Source organism: Triturus cristatus, chromosome 3_1, assembly GCF_964204655.1.
Source record: "Triturus cristatus chromosome 3_1, aTriCri1.1, whole genome shotgun sequence".
In the NCBI taxonomy this organism is placed as follows: Eukaryota; Metazoa; Chordata; class Amphibia; order Caudata; family Salamandridae; genus Triturus; species Triturus cristatus.
In genome coordinates, this window is record NC_140583.1 from 96,754,483 (window position 1) to 96,773,912 (window position 19,430).

The window sequence follows — 19,430 nt, forward strand, 5'->3', positions numbered from 1 at the left end:
TTTGTGACTATACGTTAGAATTCTCCCACTCTCATAGTCACAGCAATCTCGATGTAGCTTCCGTTGTTTTCTTGCCTTTATATCTTCTTCATGTCGTTTTAATCTTCCTTTAAGATCTGTCATGAATTTACTCACGGCTTCCTGTTCTTTATGTTTCATTATTTCTTCTTCTAAAGTTTTCAATTCATTCATTATTGCCTCTCTGTCTTCCCAGGCATATTTAATTAGGATCATCAACATGCGTTTAGAGCTTGAAGCGGAGTTTTCTGCCCATTCCTGGAGCATTGAAGGATTAGGGGATTCATGGCTGGGTGTAATATATATTCGAAGACCCCTAGGTACCATCTCTTTTTCTACGTAATCTTCCAATGATATGGCCTCCCACCATTTTGAAGTCTCAGACTTTTTTAATTTTTCAATTCGTTTCAGTTTATCTTGCAGAGAACTGTCTTTGGCATTTATTTCTTTATTAACATTTTTATTTTTGTTAGGGGCTCTTGCAAATAGATTTTGCGCAGCACTTCTCCTTTCAGTTTCTTCATCCATTGCTGATATCATCCGTATAGCCAAATGATCTGTTTGTGTAAACAAGGCAGCAACTTGTGTTTACCGAAATTAATTGTTGGGGTGAGAAGAAAAGCACAGGTCTTTTCCAATTACTGTAGGAAAAAATCCTGCTGCAGGTCAAGCTCTATGCGTGCCTATATATATCCACTGGCACGATCTCTTCGACTTAATTGTGGAGCTCCACATATGAATTTAGGAGGGGAAAGCACTTCTTTCGTATTAAGTTTAAACAGAGATCATCAATAAGGAAAAAAAAATAGAAGTGCAGAGAATAGTATCGGTCCCGTGCACTTTCTTGTTAATCTTTTATGCTAGTAGCCATGTAGTTAGCAGGCAGTACGAGCGAAAAATCAATAATAGATGGCACAATAACCAGTTCACTGTCAAAGTTATCGATCTAATACCATCTTATTCTTTTCAGGACATATGGACAGTTTGTTTCCCATCCGGATGAATATGCTCAAGGAAACGCAGTAGCGTGTGCAGTAGGAAAGGAGACAGGCGCGTTTCCTCCGACCCGCTCCACTCCCCTGACCCCCCCGTCCACACCACGCGCCAGAGCACTCACCTCTCGGGAGGAACGTTGTTTGGTCTGTCCACAATTTTCCCCGATATCCTCCGGTGCACTGCTACGCTTTTCAGTCCGGAGCTGGAAACCAATACCAGTATGTTGTCGCTGGTTTTTTAAGCGCCAAGTTTGAATATCGTCGTCTCGTTTTCGCCGTGTACTCGTACCCAGCCGCTATTAGCAGTTTTCTGTTTCTCCGATCTCACGAATATAGTAGTCGATGTGCATTCCATCTCCCAAAATCCTAATAGTGTTGAGCTTTGTGATCAAGCCTGCTGTGTCAGGCGAAACGCGTTACCAAAATAAAAAGACCTGGTGAATGAAAAGCTCGGTGGTGGTCGTTACACTTAATACATTTGGGAATATATATATATATATATATATATATATATGTGTGTGTGTGTATATATCTATATATATCTATTATCTACTGGCGGTCGCCAGTTAGTTAGGATCGTGTTTCCATAGGAAATCCGCAACATTCTATTTGGAATAACTTTAGCGCCGATTGACGAATCCTCGCGAAATTTTCAAAATAGGTGGGGCCCTCCGCTCCGCTCCTTCCCTGAAAGTTTCGGGGGGATTCGTCAAGCGGGGGCTGAGAAAAAGGGGGGGTCCCAAAACGCATTTTCCCCATACATTTTTCCATAGGACCTTTAGTCCAAGCTACAGCCCGAACGGCTGAACAGAATTACTTGAAATTTGGCAGAGAGGTAGTCCTCAGGTCAGGGATGTGCCTTTTGCAGGTCTGGTGTAAATCTGTTAAGTATTTCCTGAGTAAATAGCATTTAAAAGCATATATATATCTATAGGCGCGCTCCGTGCGCGTACGGTATAATTTACCGTACGCGCACGCTGCCGTGCGCGAGCGCGATTCTGATTGGTTGTTAGATCTTAGTAAATATTCGGATCGGTCGAAGCCAGGAAGTGTCGGCTGCCATTTTGTCTCTCGCAATCTGAGGGGGTGAAAAACAAAGGTGGAGAACGTGAAAAGGGGGCAGGGTGGACAGTTCCAGACCCCCTAGCCTTTGTCAGGGGGTCCCAGAAGGACCCCCCAAGGGCCAAAATTTAGCATAGCGTGCGCATATGGTAGAAACGGAAAAATTCCGGGAACTGCGTAACGTGCGCACACGGTGCGCGTATCGCACCGCGCGCGTACGGTACGGTACGCGCACGGTGAAAAACCTTAAAAAAAAAAAAAATACATAACTTAGCATTTAAAAAACCATACAAATTCACTGAAAAAAACATAGGTTTCACACACGTTATAGTTAGGAATTAGCATTTAAAAAACCTTGCAAATTCACTTAAAAAACCATATAGTTAGCTGGACATTTCACTCGTGAAAAACCATTGAAATTCCCCCGTTATAGTTAGTGCAGGAAACTATAACTCACGCGACCGCAATCCTCTGCTGATGACGTCAGATATTACATCACTGATGACATATGTGTCTTTCTGAAACAAAAATATTTGTAATATATGTATAGCTAAAAATTAATGGAAGAAGACATGGGTAAATAAGTGTCTAAATACAGTGATGTAATATCTGACGTCATCAACAGAGGATTGCGGTCGCGTGAGTTATAGTTGCCAGCACTAACTATAACGGGGGAATTTCAATGGTTTTTCACGAGTGAAATGTCCAGCTAACTATAACATGTGTGAAACCTATGGTTTTTTAAGTGAATATATATATAAATATATATATATATAGATATATATATATATATCCTTTCAGGTACAGAGTGACGCTTAAATTATGCAAAAAAGAAGCAGAGAACTCTGGGTAGTTCTCAAGTTTAGGTGGAAGCAGCTCCTGTATAGAGCAATCTCAACACCAGCAACACTCTAGATCTGCTCACCTCAAATGTCTGCTTTTCTATCAAAGTCTTTAATAAGCCTGGGCAAAGCACTACGCTACGCTCGCGTAGTTTGCGAAGTTCGCACTACGCGAATTGCACGTAGCACAGTGCGAACACGCGTAGCGTAGTGTTGCGTAGTGCTGCGGTCATTTTTTGCTTGCTCGCGGTCCTCAACGTCAAGTTGGCGACCGCGAGCAAGCAAAATGACATCCCGGCGAGACTTTTTCCTTGTTCGCGATCAGCAACATCAAGTTGGCGATCGCGAGCATGGAAAATAAACCTCCCGGCGAGATTCCCAACGCGAGGAGGTCAGGTTTCTCATTGCGAGTGGTCGCGTATGCTCGCGACCGCTCGCGATGAGAAACTACCAGTTTGCGTTGAGAAAGCTGCCGCTCGAGTAAAAATCTACTTGAGCAGCAGAAAACTACAGCTCGCACTGTGCAAGATGCCATTTTCAATGATTGCACAGTGCCGGTTGCTTGTCGGCACTGTGCAATCATTGAAAACGACATCTGGCACAGTGCGAACAAGGTACTACGCAGTTCGTGAAGTGCTACGCGTAGCTCACGAAGTGCACTTTGCGTAGCTTACGCCCAGGGTTAGTCTTTAAGCATAGGATGAGCACAGTGCCATCCACGCTGAGATAGAAAGGGACAAAGTCTTTTGCAATTTCTACAGCAAAGTCTTTAAGCATAGGACTAGCACAGTGCTGTCCATGCCAAGCTGCAAAGTGACAAAAGCCAACTACCACTCCAGGCACAATACCACAGCTTCGAATGGGTAAAATACCAACCAAGCCAACCTGAAATGAGCAAAAGCAACCCCTGACACAGTGAGAGTGCTCTGTACAGGAGCTGCTTTCCACCTGAACTTGAGAAATACCCAGAGTACTCTGCCTCTTTTTTACATAATTTATGTGTCACTCTATGTCTGAAAGGGTATTGTTTTGACCTATACTGGGTGCTCCCTTGTATCTGGACAAAGCTATACCTCTCTGAAGAGCTCTAAGCAGAGCGAAGCACTGTGTCAGGGTTGCTTTTACCCATTTCAGGTTGGCTTGGTTGGTATTCTAGACCCAATGTAGTGTGGTACGGTCAAAGTGAAGCAATGTTTGGGAACCCACCAGGTGGGTTAAAAGGCCCCTCACACACCAACCTGGTTGGTGTCATGCTTCATCATTGGGGCCCCAACCGGGTGGCCGAATGCCTCCCGGTTGTGCTGCGACGCCTGACTACAGCGGAGCTGGTGTAGTGCAATAATGTGATGTGGTGATAATTAAAAAATACCGCTGAGAATCCTTGCCCTTAGAAGATTTATTATTGGCGGCTCAGGGTACTGATTAAAAAGATATGTGATGCAACTAAATGGAGAAATAATTATCTGTTAGTTGGCTATGTGGTGGGTCTACATGTTTCAGCTCACAAATAAAAGTGGTAAGGAGCTTTCGTCAGGACCAGTGTGAAGTGAGTGGCAAAAGGTGATGTGCCACGTGGTGAAAAAATTAAAAATATAAGTTACCTACACACTCGCTAAGGTGTGTGGAATGCGGTGTCAACACAATAGCGGACACTGCGGCGCAAACACTATGGCTGAGTGAAGGCGCTATGCAGGAAGCGGGAGGGGGGCGCTTCTTACAACAGTTTTGGTTGAGAAGCTACCATCGCCTTGCACCTACTGTGGCCTCCCGGAGTCCCGGATGGGCGCCCCCCACCCTCTTCCTGCATAGCGCCTTCACAAAAGGTCCTCGCTATTGCCAAAACTAAAAGGACACTGCCCAGATCGTAAACCATGAGTTTTCAAAACCTTTTCGTGATAAAAGCTACATATGTTCAGTGGCATTTCTCCTGAGCTACTAATATTAAAGACGTAAGAGGAACCACATAAGAATGGCCACAAATGCATGATTGCCAGCAGCGATTCATGACCTCGGTGCACCAAGCAGCATTGCCAGCAGTAATGTAAAAAAATGTTTTACTACTGGAATGTCTGCATATGGGTAAAACATGACCGCTATAGCTGCAATACCCCTTCCACCAAGCTGCTAATCTTAGTCATAAATCTTCCAAAAACCATTTGATTTTCATCACTCAAATGCTAGAATTAAATATATTTCGGAAATGCTACCATTTTCCCACAAAACTCAACTTATGATTTCTAAAAATGCAGTTTCGTCTCGAAGACACATTTTTCAATACAGGTATACAAACATATTAGCTCCACCGAGGAAAAGCTGATAATGTAGTTCTCTGGGATGCACAAAGGAGAGCTACCAAAGGCAGCTGGAGATCTACCAGTAGCTCACGAGCGAGTCGCTGGAGAAGCCTGCATAAACCAACTGCAGAACGCATAGATTGCAGTAGGTGTCAGCAGGACCACACAACATTTAACAATACAAAATATTAGCGTTCAGCTGCGGTTTTCAAATTAAGACTCTAACAGTGTGGTGAGCTGAAGATCATTTTTACTTGGATGGGACGTTTGGCTGAAATGCGCTACAATTTACCAGGTTCTTTCCAGCAGCCCCACAACTGCCATGGCTAGGTTTGGAATCCAATGAAGAAGAGAACAAGTCTAACTGATAAAAAATGGACTTAATTGTAAGATGTTGCTATGGATACCGCAGCTCATTACGAGGACCTTTGCGTCCTAAGAAGGGGGAGGAGAGGGGTGGGGGGTATGTCCTCCTTGCCAGCAAAAGCTTTGCTTGCCCAGTACTTGTGTTGGTCAAAATATGGTTTTAAGATCAGTTCCCAACACCAAACGGTGATTGTCAAGAGCTGACATAACGGAAGTTCAAGACTGTCGTTTTGGCAACAGCCTCATCATATCCTTGGCAGAGATCTCATCCCTACACTATTCAGAAAGGGAGCACGAATATCTGCAAAAATCCACAAAAGTGATGAAGGGGTCAAAAATGTTGCAGACAGAAGAAACTGAACAAAATAAATATTCAGCAAATAAAACATTTAATAAAACCATTATCTGAAAACACCTGAGCCCAGCCTGGAAACGCCAACCACAGATTGGGTCTGAAATCATGAACGAATTTACTAAGCAAGCTCTCCAATAAACAGCTTTGAAAACAGTGATCAAATTCGAATGCATGCCTAGAAATGGTGCACTTATAAGCTCTCACTTGACAGATGTCGGTCGCACTACAGAAAACTCCGATTCAGTGTGCCCACTGCTTTTAGCAAGCATGCCACGTCCCCTGTAAGCCCAAGTCAGAGCCTAGTACAGATAAATACTTCCATGCACTTTTATTTCACTGCATGTTTGTGTACCCAAAAAATTCTGTGAGCAAAAGAAAGGTACAGCAAATGAGAACAATCCCTACTGGTAACAGTTTGAGAACAAAATCACCAGCTACATAGCAAAACAAAACAAACAAGCATTTGCAATGCAATAGGTCTCGCATTTACGTGAGTTAGAGCTATTGACATTGCAAATAATGCCTTTTATATTTGTTTTCGTTTTAAAAACATAAATAAAAGGCATTGTCATTTACAATGCAAATAGCTTTAACTTGTGTAACTGCGAGACCTATTGCATTGCAAATGCTTCTTATTTGAGAGGTTGCAACACACTGGATGGAAGTCTGACACGTTTCATGCTTCACACAGCATATATATATGTGTGTATATTTATATATATGTATATGAAAACTCCATCCCACTCCAGCAAAGAAGAAGGCACGTACTCAAAGATGTAAGGTATGGCTTTCTTTATTCAATCAGGTCTCACACTATCCCATGGCTAGAGAGATGCATTTCGGCTTTACAGAAGCCTTTATCAATCTGATTTGCACCCTGCACCTGAGAGTATATAAAGTCTTTCCCCCTTAAGGCATTCATAGAGATCGAGAAAATACTGTTGCACTTTAAACACGTGTGCATGTTATACATTTACAAATGAGTAAAAACGTTCATGACATAAAAAACGAAGAAATGCTGCTGTTTAAATTGCAAAATGCCATAATGTTCATGAAACACATAGGGGTATATTCAGAAGAACGTGTGATAACTACCGCAAGAGTAGTATTCAGAAGAACGTGTGATAACTACCGCAAGAGTAGCGTAACGCAACTTTCAATATCGCAGCCCATCGCTGGAAAATAACCCTGTCTGGAAAATAACCCTGTTTCAACGTGAGATTCACAACAAGGCGGTAGCATGCAATAGTCTGCCAAAACCGCGGACAATGTCTGCGATAAAACCACCTCGATGGAGATAAAAACACAAACCACAACACCAAAAAACTTGCGATAGGGCCAAAGCGCGATGAGGAAATCAGCGATAAGCAGCGCCAGGCCTGCAACACACACCTGGCAGGCGGGAAAAATCACCATAAAAGCAGAAAAAACACCCAAACACAAACTGACCAACACCCAAGCACCATGGAGGCAGCCGGAGCATGCGCAGAGGACGAGTGCAACCCCACAAGCACCCCGGACGACCAGCCTGGGACCTCGGGGACAGGGAAGGGCAAGAACAAGAAGACGAGGAAGACCAAATTCAGTCCACAGGTGAACAGGATCATAGTCACGGAGGTGATGGAATACCATCAACAACTCTTCGTCACCTCCAATGTGTCACTGGGCACCAAAACTGCAATATGGCGGGACATCGTCGACAAGGTGAATGCCATCGGATAGCACAAGTGGACAATCGACGAGGTCAAGAGGCGATGGAATGACATCAAGCAGAAGACCAAGGAGAAACTCTCCGCCAACCAGAAGGCAGCAACGCAGACGGGAGGTGGGGGCCCAGCACAACAGCTGGAGCTGGATGACATGGAGGAGCTGGTGTCGACAGTCATCAGTGTGGAAAATGTGGCCGGAGTCGGGGGACCGGATACTGCTCGACACAACACAACTGCAACAGGGTGAGTGACCACCAGGTACTGGGGGAACGGGTGGAGATGGGCACAATGACACATATGCACAATAAGGCAGAGCACAGTGCACACCCAGAATGACTCTGGATCATCGCCCAGATCTACAGACTGTCACAGTGTACAATGCCATGCTGTCTGAATGTCAACCTGTACCATGAGTCTAAACACATATGGACACTTTGTAATACACCATCTCCCCTTCACATCGCAGGGGCACAGTCAACACCTCCTTCAGAGCAGTCGAAGCCACTCTTCACTGATGACGAGGAGGACAACGCCAGCATCGACACCCAAACCCTCCAAGACATCATTGACCTCATCCGCCACTCACCTCCAGGCTCAGGGCAGCCCAGCTACATCGATGAGACCCCACCCACCACCCAAACCACCCAGCAGGATGCACCCACAGCCCGGCTCCCGCCAGAGACCTCCAGGAACAACACTTGGCCTTCCAATGCTGTGTGCTGGAGTGCCAAATGGAGACGGCTGAGCAGGTGCGGGTGGGCTTCGGCGTCATGGCTGCTAAACTGGACGCCATCCTTGGGTGTCTATGTCCGCCCCATGTTCTCCAACGAGCCCTGACTGACATCGCTGGAGTCATGATGCAGAGAGAAGAACAGCTGTCCGCTCAGAGTGGCTCCAGCATGTCAGCCGTGGGCTGGCACACATACGGAGGCTCCTGGAGGACATGGTGCGGATGGAGGTGGAAAGGATGGCAGCCACCGCTGCATATCATCGAAATGTAGCTGGGATCAATCATGCCCTACTACAGACCTCCACCATGGCATTTCCGCCACAAGGCGTGGCGCGGATGAATGCTGCTGCCCCCACACCATCCACATCCCCACCCCCTGGTGTGTCAGTGCCTCACAATGCGGCAGCCGGATCCACTCAGGCCCCTGATGTGTCAGCAGCACACAGTGCGACAGCCAGTTCTGCAACACCCACAGGTCGGGCAGGGCACACACCCTGGGATAAGGACGTAGCTGGGACTGTGGTCAGAAGGACCAGGCACTAGCATTCATTACCGCCACCTGGCTTGTTTCTGCTTGGCCCCACATATGGCCTCATGACCTTCCATTGACCCAGGATACACTCCGGTGCACTCACCTTGGACAGCGACATGGACTGCCACTTCCGAATTGATGACCAATGACACGCGACAAGGCTGCGGACTGTACCCTTCCCTTCAGCAGGACTTGTCATCCCCGGATGGACTCTGGCTGGCCCTCCACGAGCCCATATTCTGTAGTGTGCTGGCCATTGCCCTGAACCGCTCCAGCTGTATAACTGCACTGGATGTGCAATAAACATCCATTGACGCACTGCTGTGTCATGTCTTTCATCAGTCATGTATGCATGTGTGGATGAATGTAGGGACAGTGAATTCCCTTGCGTCAATGATGCTCATCCTTTGGGATGCCAGTCAGAGGGTGCTACATTGCATTTTGAGTACCGAGTGCCTTGGACACTACAACAAACAGGGACACACCCATCACTCACTTCCTTGTCAGGACATGGACTGAACCAAGCCCAGAGCCCATGTGTCATTGTGGCAAGCCTTGCACTGGTCCGGCGTACGGCAGGCCAGACCACTCAGCTTACGCTCAGAGGGGGGGCCCTCATTGCTCCCCGTTGCAGGCGAACTCGCTGGTGGTGTGCAGGTCACTGGTCTAGTTGTCAGCATGTCACAGCCACTCCCTGAGGGCAGGTTTGCATGCACACCACACCCATCCGGCACAGGCGTCACAGGCCAACATAAGGGGCCAATGACGTCACATTCTGCTCTGCCCGTAGTGACTGGATGACGGACACCAAGGTTCCCAATCATAAAGGGCACAAGAGTTTTGTTGCACACAGGGTTAGTGGCACCCGAGGCCTTGCGTACGGCATGGGCCGACCACCACGTGGTGCTGACTGGGCTTGCACAGGGTTAGTCGCACCCGGCGTATTGCGGCAGGCACAGGCACCCCGCCACGGGACAGTGACTTTGGGTGCACTGAGTCAGTGGCACCTTAAGCTGCTGAGCAGGTGGGAACCGTGCTATGATGCCCTGTCCCGGTGGTCCGGGCAACTCCGGTTTCGTGTGCCCTGCTAGACCGCAGTGTAGGCCAGAGCCAGCGGGCAGCGCGGGCCTACTGCCACGTGGCCTCTCTTCCAGGTCACGGACTTAGTGGCAACCATTGGGCTGATCGGGTGTGCAAAAGACACACAATTGATGTACGTAATGCTGAACAAATCAAAACTGAGCAGGTGTGCAGCCTGCGGTGTTGCCGGGTGCACTGGTATGTCCTCTGCCATGGAGTATTCAAGACCCAGCAACAAATAGGAGACCTGGTGGCCTGCAGAGCGTGGCTGCATGGTGTGGAGGGTGCCATGTCCGCGGGGCCCGGGGCTTGTGGCCTGCAGAGGCACGTGGTGGGACATCCTGTCCATACACCGGTGGCGGAAGGTGAGCAGTGACGCCTGGGTGTGCATGGGCGGGCATGCTTCATGGGCGGCTGGTACCTTTGTAATGCCTCTGCCTGGGTGTGCATGGGCAGGCAGGTGCTGTTGTCTTGTGCAAGTGTTTGTACTGTGCCAGTCATGTATCTGGACTCTGTTTTAGATAACGGTTCTGACTCAGATGTGTGTCCTGGTGTACTGCTATACATACCGGCACGTAGTTTGAGACACACCGGTGGCAGCAGGTGAGCAGTGTGGCCTGGGTGCGCAGGGGCGGATCTCTCTCTCTCTCTCTCTCTCTCTCTCTCTCTCACACTCTCTCTCTTCTTCTCTCTCTCTCTCTCTCTCTCTCTCTCTCTCTCTCTCTCTCTCTCTCTCTCTCTCTCTCTCTCTCTCACACTCTCTCTCTTCTTCTCTCTCTCTCTCTCCCCCTCTCTTCTCTCTATTTCTCTCCCTCTCTTCTTCTCTCTCTCTCTCTGCCTCTCTTCCTCTCTCTCTCTCCTTCGCTATCTCTCTGTCCTTTGATGTGCGCAGGACACACATTCTCATCATGTTTTTTGTCTTGCAGGCTGTGACCGACGGACTGTCCTGCGGGGAGCCGTTATGTGTCTTCATTTAATTTCGGTGTTCATTTCAATAAGGTTTTATTTGTTGCTTCAAAAGTGAATGTGTGATGCTAATTTCTGTGACAAGACATGCATTTCAACTGTTGTGATTGTGTGACATCATGCAGAATATTTTGTACATGTTTTTGTGTAGCTGATGTGGCATGTCTTTGTTGGGAGGGGTGCCAGGGAGTGGTGGTCCGGAGGGTGGTGTCTGTGGGTGTTTTGGCCATCTTGGGTGTCCGGGCCGCATGATGTGTGGCTCCATGGCATCTGTTGCACTTCCGATGTGGTCCTGGGCTGGTCTCCCTTTTGTGGTGCTGGCTGCCATCTGACTTAACACCAGGTCAGAGCAGGTGTAGATTTCCTGGTGCTAACGCGCCTTATCGCTGGTTTTGTGTTCTTATCGCCGATCTGACTGGTCGTTGAGAATGTTGAGGTGTGGTGTGGTCGCGGCTTTTGGCACGGGAACGCCTACTCTGCATCTCATTAGTGATAGTTGCGGGGATCCTCTGTGGCGATGTTTTTTGCAGCTGCTATCGCGGATAAACTGGTGCTGTGGGCTATTAGTACCAGCTTGTGAATGGGGAGGTAAATTTATCACGACTTTGGCTGCAATAAAGTGCTGTTAATTCGGCGATAGCTCCTTGTGAATATGGCCCATAGTGTGATGATTTAAACAACATATTGCATCACAGTAAATCACCAGGCTTCGGTACAATTGGCTGTGCATGATGCGTGCAGAAACAGATGTCAAGGAAGATATTATCTTCGGACTGTCGGGGAAAAAAATATATCATTTGCAAATTCAAACGGTGACGCCAATCGCTCTAGAAAGCTAAGCCCTTCATAAAAATAAATAACACACCTTCAAATAAATATGCATGCTAATGTGCTACGACTTTTTCAAGAAAAATGAATGAAACAGAGGCATGTTTAAGCTCGTCGCGCTACTTCAAAGAACCCTGAGGCTCACTTAATGTTATAATCTCGGACTGAACTGCAGAAATTTGTGTAACTTTACACCCAGATGAAATCGCTACAATGTGTCTAATACGTACATAAGGGGCTGGGAACCTTGATAGCGATAATTATTGCACCGCGGAGTTAGGGTGAGACACAAAGGGGCAGATTTACAAGCCCCTTGCGCCACTTTTGCGTCACTTTTAACATGGGAAAAGTGACGCAAAAGTGGTGCAAGGGGCTTGTAAATAAGCCCCAAAGTGTGTAATTGCTCCTAGATAATGTCCGCTTCCCGGTGCAATTTCACATCCGCACAAGGACTTCAACTCCCATAATGCCCCTAGGCAAACGAGCAAAACTCTCACAGTCTATATACATATATATATATACACCATATTGTTGCCCACTTGGGGGCATATTATCAACGGCCAGCGATAAGTATCGCTGGCCGTACATAGCGACAGAAATATTATCGCCAGCTATCGCTGAATATTATCGCCATGATAACGCTATATTTACAACGCATAGCGCTATAGCGATAATATTTCAGCGATAGCGGTGTTTTCAATGGAACATCGCTGGTTTTCCAGCGATGTTCCATTGAAAACAGCGATAATATTGCTGATAGGACCCTGTGGTCCTATCAGCATAATCCATCTCCCATTACAAGTATGCCTTAGTCAGGAATTTAACAGACGTTAAATTCCTGAGTTAAGGCTGAGGTAGCGCGATTTTTTTTAATCGCTGCACCTCCTTGTTAATATCACAAAGCTGCCCTTCACGATATTAACATGTGTTTTTTGCACAGTCCCGCCTTCTTTGCATCTCATTAGAGATGCGAAGCGAGGCTGTGAAAAAACGGGCTCTACATCAAGGAAACATGCGCTAGCGTGTCCTTGATGATATTGCGATATAATTATCGCCACTTTTCACCCAAAAACGGATGCTAAAGCGGCGATAATTATATCGCCAGCCCTTGCTAATATGCCCCTAAGAGCTTCTTAAAAAGACAGCAGATAAGGGCATTCAAAATATTTGCTTTAGCATTCGTATTCAACTAAGTACCCAATCAGACGCTGTCCCCCAATTTATAAAATGTTGGAGAATAAAATGAAAGAGCTGAATGGCATGTACTATTGTGACCTTGCTTTACCTCAGTCTTAATGACTTTAATGGTGTGTAGGTGTACTAGCTGGCTTTTGTTTGCAGCTGAACACAATTGAGGGTTTAAGGTCTCTACAGGGACATGGGTAGACAAAGCTGACATAAATAGAAATTTGAAAGTAGAGATTAGCATTATGTGTAGAAGCCATGTAATGGCTGAATGGTTCACTTAAGGACTTATCTGCAGGAGGCTGATCATTCTGAGAGCCTGTTTATGAACAGGGACATGCTTCCCTGCAGGGGCCATCCAGCTCTCGAGAAGTGTCCTGAAATCACCCACAATTGATGCACCTTTCAGGGACCTTGCTCAGTGGTGAAAGGTGATTCAAGATTGCCAGTGACGAATATATGATTTTACAACGCATGCAATTACAACGCCTGCTTTTACAATGCAGTCTTTATATTGCAACTACCATTACATTGCATGATTTTAAAACACATGCCATTTCAACGCATTTTTTAAAACTACCATTATAACGCATTCCATTACAACGCATACCAGTACAACGCAGACCATTACAACGCATAATACTTTTAGGGTAACAGTAGGGTAAATGTTGGATAGTGTAGGGGTAAAAATTACTATTCCCACTCCAGTGAGTGCAACAGTAGGGTAAGTGTTGGATAGTTTTGGGGTAAAAATTACTAAGTGTTGGATAGTGTAGGGGTATAAATTGCTATTCCCACTCCAGTGATTACAACAGTGGGGAAAGTGTTGGCTAGTGTAGGGGTAAAAATTACTATTACCACTCCAGTGAGTGCAACAGTGGGGAAAGTGTTGGATAGTGTAGGGGTAAAAATTACTATTCCCATGTACCCCAAAACCCATACCCACTCTAATACTAAACAAATCTCAATTTCTTACCTCATAATGCATTGGAACAGACATGCGTTGTAATGGTATGCGTTGTAATGGCATGCGTTGTAGTGACATGCGTTGTAATAGCATGCATTATAATGGCTTGCGATGTAATGGCAGCTGCGTTGTAACAGTTGCGTTGTAACAGTTGCGTTGTAAAGGTAGGGCGTTGTAATGACTGCGTTGTAATGGTTGTTTCCCTCAGTGACAGTTCAGGTGCTGCTGCAATGTAATTGTCTGCATGATCACCATGGACCTTCCTTTGGAGTTGACCAGGTCACACACAGGTGAAGGTGGATGGGGGTGTTGTGCAATCTGTTATTGGTCACCCGTTGGACAGTCTTTGACATCCTCTGTGGCCCTGTAGTAATCCCTCATCAATACACTTCCAAGAGTTTACTGGTGCAATCATCTTTATTGGGATTAGTAATGAAGGTTGGTACAAATAGGATGAGTTGTGCTGCTCAGAATGAATACAGCGGTACAAAAGGGGGTGGTGATGGACGGAGCATTAGAACCAATCAAACACTCACGCCCAGTCAACAGATCTGGGTTTGATCCATCACTGTTCTTTAGCCCACTCTGCCACCCCAGTTCAGACATGGCCATATGCAAATCAGTCTGACCCTGTGCCTCATGGGAACAGTCCAGCCCGAACTGCCAAGCCATGCCTTCCCTGGACCGGAAACAAGCTTCCTAGGACCGGTTTCTGGCATTTCAGCCGTCTTCAGCCAGGCTTGCTTGAATCCAGTGGCAAAGTGAGCAAGGGACTCACGTCTGAGCATACCCTGCCAACTTATGGCGAACAAAGCGGTACAAAAGGGGGTGGTGATGGACGGAGCATCAGAACCAATCAAACACTCACGCCCAGTCAACAGATCTGGGTTTGATCCATCACCGTTCTTTAGCCCACTCTGCCACCCCAGTTCAGACATGGCCATATGCAAATCAGTCTGACCCTGTGCCTCATGGGAACAGTCCAGCCCGAACTGCCAAGCCATGCCTTCCCTGGACCGGAAACAAGCTTCCTAGGACCGGTTTCTGGCATTTCAGCCGTCTTCAGCCAGGCTTGCTTGAATCCAGTGGCAAAGTGAGCAAGGGACTCACGTCTGAGCATACCCTGCCAACTTATGGCGAACAAAGCGGTACAAAAGGGGGTGGTGATGGACGGAGCATCAGAACCAATCAAACACTCACGCCCAGTCAACAGATCTGGGTTTGATCCATCACCGTTCTTTAGCCCACTCTGCCACCCCAGTTCAGACATGGCCATATGCAAATCAGTCTGACCCTGTGCCTCAGGAGAACAGTCCAGCCCGAACTGCCAAGCCATGCCTTCCCTGGACAGGAAACAAGCTTCCTAGGACCGGTTTCTGGCATTTCAGCCGTCTTCAGCCAGGCTTGCTTGAATCCAGTGGCAAAGTGAGCAAGGGACTCACGTCTGAGCATACCCTGCCAACTTATGGCGAACAAAGCGGTACAAAAGGGGGTGGTGATGGACGGAGCATCAGAACCAATCAAACACTCACGCCCAGTCAACAGATCTGGGTTTGATCCATCACCGTTCTTTAGCCCACTCTGCCACCCCAGTTCAGACATGGCCATATGCAAATCAGTCTGACCCTGTGCCTCATGGGAACAGTCCAGCCCGAACTGCCAAGCCATGCCTTCCCTGGACCGGAAACAAGCTTCCTAGGACCGGTTTCTGGCATTTCAGCCGTCTTCAGCCAGGCTTGCTTGAATCCAGTGGCAAAGTGAGCAAGGGACTCACGTCTGAGCATACCCTGCCAACTTATGGCGAACAAAGCGGTACAAAAGGGGGTGGTGATGGACGGAGCATCAGAACCAATCAAACACTCACGCCCAGTCAACAGATCTGGGTTTGATCCATCACCGTTCTTTAGCCCACTCTGCCACCCCAGTTCAGACATGGCCATATGCAAATCAGTCTGACCCTGTGCCTCATGGGAACAGTCCAGCCCGAACTGCCAAGCCATGCCTTCCCTGGACCGGAAACAAGCTTCCTAGGACCGGTTTCTGGCATTTCAGCCGTCTTCAGCCAGGCTTGCTTGAATCCAGTGGCAAAGTGAGCAAGGGACTCACGTCTGAGCATACCCTGCCAACTTATGGCGAACAAAGCGGTACAAAAGGGGGTGGTGATGGACGGAGCATCAGAACCAATCAAACACTCACGCCCAGTCAACAGATCTGGGTTTGATCCATCACGTTCTTTAGCCCACTCTGCCACCCCAGTTCAGACATGGCCATATGCAAATCAGTCTGACCCTGTGCCTCATGGGAACAGTCCAGCCCGAACTGCCAAGCCATGCCTTCCCTGGACCGGAAACAAGCTTCCTAGGACTGGTTTCTGGCATTTCAGCCGTCTTCAGCCAGGCTTGCTTGAATCCAGTGGCAAAGTGAGCAAGGGACTCACGTCTGAGCATACCCTGCCAACTTATGGCGAACAAAGCGGTACAAAAGGGGGTGGTGATGGACGGAGCATCAGAACCAATCAAACACTCACGCCCAGTCAACAGATCTGGGTTTGATCCATCACCGTTCTTTAGCCCACTCTGCCACCCCAGTTCAGACATGGCCATATGCAAATCAGTCTGACCCTGTGCCTCATGGGAACAGTCCAGCCCGAACTGCCAAGCCATGCCTTCCCTGGACCGGAAACAAGCTTCCTAGGACCGGTTTCTGGCATTTCAGCCGTCTTCAGCCAGGCTTGCTTGAATCCAGTGGCAAAGTGAGCAAGGGACTCACGTCTGAGCATACCCTGCCAACTTATGGCGAACAAAGCGGTACAAAAGGGGGTGGTGATGGACGGAGCATCAGAACCAATCAAACACTCACGCCCAGTCAACAGATCTGGGTTTGATCCATCACCGTTCTTTAGCCCACTCTGCCACCCCAGCTCAGACATGGCCATATGCAAATCAGTCTGACCCTGTGCCTCATGGGAACAGTCCAGCCCGAACTGCCAAGCCATGCCTTCCCTGGACCGGAAACAAGCTTCCTAGGACCGGTTTCTGGCATTTCAGCCGTCTTCAGCCAGGCTTGCTTGAATCCAGTGGCAAAGTGAGCAAGGGACTCACGTCTGAGCATAACCTGCCAACTTATGGCGAACAAAGCGGTACAAAAGGGGGTGGTGATGGACGGAGCATCAGAACCAATCAAACACTCACGCCCAGTCAACAGATCTGGGTTTGAGCCATCACCGTTCTTTAGCCCACTCTGCCACCCCAGTTCAGACATGGCCATATGCAAATCAGTCTGACCCTGTGCCTCATGGGAACAGTCCAGCCCGAACTGCCAAGCCATGCCTTCCCTGGACCGGAAACAAGCTTCCTAGGACCGGTTTCTGGCATTTCAGCCGTCTTCAGCCAGGCTTGCTTGAATCCAGTGGCAAAGTGAGCAAGGGACTCACGTCTGAGCATACCCTGCCAACTTATGGCGAACAAAGCGGTACAAAAGGGGGTGGTGATGGACGGAGCATCAGAACCAATCAAACACTCACGCCCAGTCAACAGATCTCGGTTTGATCCATCACCGTTCTTTAGCCCACTCTGCCACCCCAGTTCAGACATGGCCATATGCAAATCAGTCTGACCCTGTGCCTCATGGGAACAGTCCAGCCCGAACTGCCAAGCCATGCCTTCCCTGGACCAGAAACAAGCTTCCTAGGACCGGTTTCTGGCATTTCAGCCGTCTTCAGCCAGGCTTGCTTGAATCCAGTGGCAAAGTGAGCAAGGGACTCACGTCTGAGCATACCCTGCCAACTTATGGCGAACAAAGCGGTACAAAAGGGGGTGGTGATGGACGGAGCATCAGAACCAAACAAACACTCACGCCCAGTCAACAGATCTGGGTTTGATCCATCACCGTTCTTTAGCCCACTCTGCCACCCCAGTTCAGACATGGCCATATGCAAATCAGTCTGACCCTGTGCCTCATGGGAACAGTCCAGCCCGAACTGCCAAGCCATGCCTTCCCTGGACCGGAAACAAGCTTCCTAGGACCGGTTTCTGGCATTTCAGCCGTCTTCAGCCAGGCTTGCTTGAATCCAGTGGCAAAGTGAGCAAGGGACTCACGTCTGAGCATACCCTGCCAACTTATGGCGAACAAAGCGGTACAAAAGGGGGTGGTGATGGACGGAGCATCAGAACCAATCAAACACTCACGCCCAGTCAACAGATCTGGGTTTGATCCATCACCGTTCTTTAGCCCACTCTGCCACCCCAGTTCAGACATGGCCATATGCAAATCAGTCTGACCCTGTGCCTCATGGGAACAGTCCAGCCCGAACTGCCAAGCCATGCCTTCCCTGGACCGGAAACAAGCTTCCTAGGACCGGTTTCTGGCATTTCAGCCGTCTTCAGCCAGGCTTGCTTGAATCCAGTGGCAAAGTGAGCAAGGGACTCACGTCTGAGCATACCCTGCCAAATTATGGCGAACAAAGCCAGAAACCGGTCCTAGGATGCTTGTTTCCAGTCCAGGGAGAACCTGGCTTGGCAGTTCGGGCTGGACTGTTCCCATGAGGCACAGGGTCAAGACTGTTTTTGCATTTGGCATGGTGAGCAAAAAAACGATGGATTTAGGCCCAGATCTCTGTACTGGGGTGAATGTATGACATTGTTCTGCATTCTGTCCATCAATTGTTGTTTTTGCATTTGTCACCCCGAGTGGAAAGGGTATGCCCAGACGTGGGTCCCTTGCTCTCCATGCCACTGGAAATCAAGCAAGCCTGGCTGAAGACGGCTGAAATGCCAGAAACCGGTCCTAGGATGCTTGTTTCCAGTCCAGGGAGAACCTGGCTTGGCAGTTCGGGCTGGACTGTTCCCATGAGGCACAGGGTCAAGACTGATTTGCATATGGCTGGGTTCAAACTGGAACGGCATGGTGAGTAAAAAAACGATGGATTTAGGCCCAGATCTCTGTACTGGGGTGAATGTATGACATTGTTCTGCATTCTGTCCATCAATTGTTGTTTTTGCATTTGTCACCCCGAGTGGAAAGGGTATGCCCAGACGTGGGTCCCTTGTTCTCCATGCCACTGGAAATCAAGCAAGCCTGGCTGAAGACGGCTGAAATGCCAGAAACCGGTCCTAGGATGCTTGTTTCCAGTCCAGGGAGAACCTGGCTTGGCAGTTCGGGCTGGACTGTTCCCATGAGGCACAGGGTCAAGACTGATTTGCATATGGCTGGGTTCAAACTGGAACGGCATGGTGAGCAAAAAAATGATGGATTTAGGCCCAGATCTCTGTACTGGGGTGAATGTATGACATTGTTCTGCATTCTGTCCATCAATTGTTGTTTTTGCATTTGTCACCCCGAGTGGAAAGGGTATGCTCTCCATGCCACTGGAAATCAAGCAAGCCTGGCTGAAGACGGCTGAAATGCCAGAAACCGGTCCTAGGATGCTTGTTTCCAGTCCAGGGAGAACCTGGCTTGGCAGATCGGGCTGGACTGTTCCCATGAGGCACAGGGTCAAGACT